Source organism: Glycine max, chromosome 18 (assembly GCF_000004515.6).
Source record: "Glycine max cultivar Williams 82 chromosome 18, Glycine_max_v4.0, whole genome shotgun sequence".
Taxonomy (NCBI): domain Eukaryota; kingdom Viridiplantae; phylum Streptophyta; class Magnoliopsida; order Fabales; family Fabaceae; genus Glycine; species Glycine max.
The window spans coordinates 12,107,291-12,111,825 of record NC_038254.2 but is presented as its reverse complement, the minus strand read 5'-3'; positions in this window follow the sequence as shown (position 1 = coordinate 12,111,825).

Sequence of the window (4,535 nt, the reverse complement as noted above, 5' to 3'; positions counted from 1 at the left end):
CTAATTCAAATCAGGACGTTCCTGATTGAGTACAAATTATACAATTATTAAAAAAAATTAATCACAAACAAATAAATCAACAATGATAAATAATTCACAAATAAAAATACATGTCCACTCCAGACGGCATGTGCAACATGCTCGGCAAATGATGTGAGCACTGACGGGTCTCATGGACCACTAGGGAATCCCTCAGCAGCATCATCACCATCTGACCCCTCACCACTATCAGCACCCTGTGCGTCCGCACGCATCTCAGGTGCCTCCGTAGCCTGCTCAAGGACATCGTCAGTCATGTCAGCGACGTCCTCAGCCATATCACGTCCCTCCACAGTCATCTGATGAACGCGTAGCCTACGGGCTGAGGCAGTAGGCCTACGCCTCTCAGGAACATCAGAAGCATCCTCATCAGTAGGTCTATCTCTGCCTACAACTCTACCTATCGCACGACCTAAACCTCGTGTTCTGGCCATCATCTGCAAATCATGTCGAACACGTATTTTTTTCGGTCAAAATATACACAATTTTCTTTATAAAAAAACAACTTTATTTATAAACAAATAAGACTAACTTAAATCAAATTATTTTAAAACATACACAACATAATTTTTTTAAAAAAATTAAACTTCATTTATAAAAAAAACACAACTAATGTAAAAAAAAATTATTAATAAACATCCACAACTTAATTTTAAAAACAAAATTAAACAACTTCATTAAAAAAACACAACTAAATTATTTAGTAAACATCCACAAGTTAATTTTTTTAAAAAAAATAAACAACTTCATTTATAAAAAAAACACAACTAATATAAAAATAATTCATTACTAAACATCCACAACTTAATTTAAAAAAAAAAATAAACAACTTCATTTATAAAAAAAAACACAACTAATGTAAAAAAAATTAATTAGTAAACATCCAACTCTTAATTTAAAAAAAAAATAAGAAACTTCATTTCTAAAAAAAAAATACAACTAAATTATTTAGTAAACATCCACAAGTTAATTTTTTTTAAAAAAATAAACAACTTCATTTATAAAAAAAAACACAACTAATATAAAAATAATTCATTACTAAACATCCACAACTTAATTTTTAAAAAAAATTAAACAACTTCATTTATAAAAAAAACACAACTAATGTAAAAAAAAATTAATTATTAAACATCCAACTCTTAATTTTAAAAAAATAAGAAACTTCATTACTAAAAAAAAAAACACAACTAAATTACTTAGTAAACATCCACAAGTTAATTTTTTTTTTAAAAAATGAACAACTTCATTTATAAAAAAAAGCACAACTAATATAAAAATAATTCATTACTAAACATCCACAACTTAATTTTAAAAAAAAATTAAACAACTATTGTAAAAAAAATTATTTAGTAGACATCCACAATTTTTTTAGAAAATAAAATACTTCATTTATAATAAAAAAACTAATTAATTTTAAAAAAATAGTATTTTTATAAAACTTCCAAAACACACAACTTTAATTATAAAAATAGACAACTTCATTTTTAAAGAAAAAACACTAATTTTAAAAAATAAACAATAAACAAAAACAAACACAACCACTTGGTATAAAAAAAAAAAATTTACAAATTAATATTTAATAAAAATACACAATTTAAATTATAAAAAAAACATGACATCAAAAACCCAAACCTCATTTTTCATAAAATCTATAAAACAAAATAATCAACAGAAATATAATAATTCATTTAAAAAAAAAAACACTTTCCGAAAGAAGTGTTCTTCCGGAATAATTCTGGAAGAACACTTCTTCCGGAATGTTTCCGGAAAATGTTCTTCCGGAAGTTCCGGAAGAACCCATAACGGATCTTCTGGAAGCCTCGCCGTCAGCCCCCTTTCCCCATTTTTTCCGGCACCTTCTGCTCTCGTCTTCTACCCTATGGTTCCGCTAACCTAAGGTTCTTTAGCCTAATGCTACAACTACACAGTGCATAATAAAACCAAATGGAAGGTTAACGAAACTTACCTCGAACGACAATGGCGTCCAGGCGAAAGAAGCAGCAGCTAGGCTCGCGGTGGCTTGCGGTGGAAGAGAAGGCTCCCGGAAGAGGAAAGAAAAGAAAGAAAAGCAGAAGCAAAAAGTGAATCCAGGAGAAAAGAGGGAATGTTTTAAATTTTTTTAATGAAGGGTAAAATAGTACTTTCAATAAATTGCTGGGTGCACCTAACATTTCCCGGATGCCTTTTCTTTGTAAGTTGAGGGATCACGAATTGGGCTTTAGTCTAAAGAAATTTATAGTTAGACACTATTTTATATACTTGAATTAATAATTAATTGTACTCTAGTGTATGAATGTGTTGGAAATGCATTTCCTTCTTTAAGCATATAGCTCCGGGAACCAGGATACCTTTCAAGGTACATAAGACAAGCTGGTGAATTTTATAGCATAATATGACTAAAGGAGCAAATATTGTATTAATCTTAAACCACCTTAAGGAGGTAAGCTCAAGTAACCACGGGCAGGCGAGGGGCATAGTTGCAAGGATCATTATATTGAAGATTAATCAAAAATTGTTAACACAATTAATTTGATACTTGAGTTTTTAGGCTAAGGTTTGAGGTTTGCTTCCTAACTTAAACATGGAAATGCAAAAGATAATATTAGTTAGGTGACAAATTAGAAGTCTCAAATACTTCCTATTTAAGCAAAAAAAAAAAATACATTAAAGATTACAACAATACATATACTAAATGAAAATAAGAACGTGATAAAAAAAATGACACACTTTTTGCAAATATATACAACCAGTAATATATGTATTCTTGTAATCTCTAATATAATCTAATATTTATTATTTGACATCTAACTAATATATTTTGATATAAATGTACATCTAGACTTTTTATTTAATGTTGTACATTCATAAAAAAAATTACATTAAAAATTACAAAAATACATACATTACTAAGAATATATTTTGTTTACGATTTATTATGTAAAGGATATGTTTCTTGAACTTATTAGAGATTTAGGCTTGAGAAAGATAAGTCAAGCAATATTTATCTTGGTTGATATAAATGTATATCTAGACTTCACTACTCCAAGTTAGTCTTGACAGCTTCAATGTGTTTTAATTCAGTGATTACAAGTAAATTTACCCTTAGAAATAGCACACCCTAATCTAGTGAGGATACGTCACCCAATCAACATGGGATACCACCCATACAAAAAGTTAAGAGAAAATATAGTATAGAAAAATCAACCGAATGGGCACTGTCGAAGTGCAGAATTTTTCCAAGTTGTAGCACTATGGTATTTATTCAATCTTTAATGATAGTGTCTTTTGTCAATCTTTTATAAATTTTCTTAATATTTTAAAAATCAATATAAAAAAGTAAATATAAAAAAATGCATAATTAATATTATAAAAACATTAATAATTATTCTATTTACATACACATGGAAGATAATGCAGACAAACAGAGCTCATAGGGATATGGACGACTGTTGAGCTGTTATATCTTAAGCATAATCTTAATACATTTGAATAGTTTACATGAATTTGTATGTTCAAACTTTATTTAAAAACAAAAGCTTAATACGTTGAGGGCCAGTCCAATTCCACACCACCAATATGACACTTATTTTTCGACGTTTTCTTAAGTAGTGGCCTATTACTAGTTGAAGAATATTTAATATTTTACTTATTTAAAAGTTATTAAAGTTTATTTATGATCTTAATATAATAATTTTTTATTTTGTATAAAGTATTTATGTTTTTTTATCTGATATAGTAAAGGTATTTATTTACAAATTTTATTCTATTTTAAAATAATATAAGTACTTATGTTAGCTATTAACTTGAAATATTTTAAAACAATTCCTTGATCTAATGGAGTTTACAAAATACTGAACATTAATAATACTTTGTTTTAATTTTTTACACTATAAAATATTAAATCGTTTATTACTAAATTTTGTTTTCTTTTCAAGATTTGGTTTCTTATCAAAACGATTTAAGCATTATTTTTTAGGAGTGTAAGTGGATCAAACACTTTTTTCAATAAGCATAATGAAAATGTGTTTCAAATCTTTTTTCTACCAAAATCAATAGGACATTACAAGACTACTCTTTATAAATAAATTCGAAATATTTTTAGAAGTCCATTTGAAATGGTTTTAATCAATAAAATCCTTGTTGTTATGATCCTAAAGGTTAAGGATGCATTGATTCTTATTTAATTTAGATCGATAAGTCTATGTAATCAATAGTCAATAATATTTGATTTTTTAAAAATTTAAAAATTTATATTATATATTACATATAATAATAATAATAATAATTTGGAACAAATTAATGGGTCAACGGGTCAGATTAGCGAGTCAGCGGATTTAGATATTAAAACCTGTGATCCAACCCAAAACTCAATAGATTTGATTGGTTTGGTTCGGGTTTGATCCAACACAAAAATTATCCAACTCAAATTATTTTAATTAGTTTGGATCAATATGGATTCACGGATGACCCGCACTCGCTTACACCCCATTTTTCTA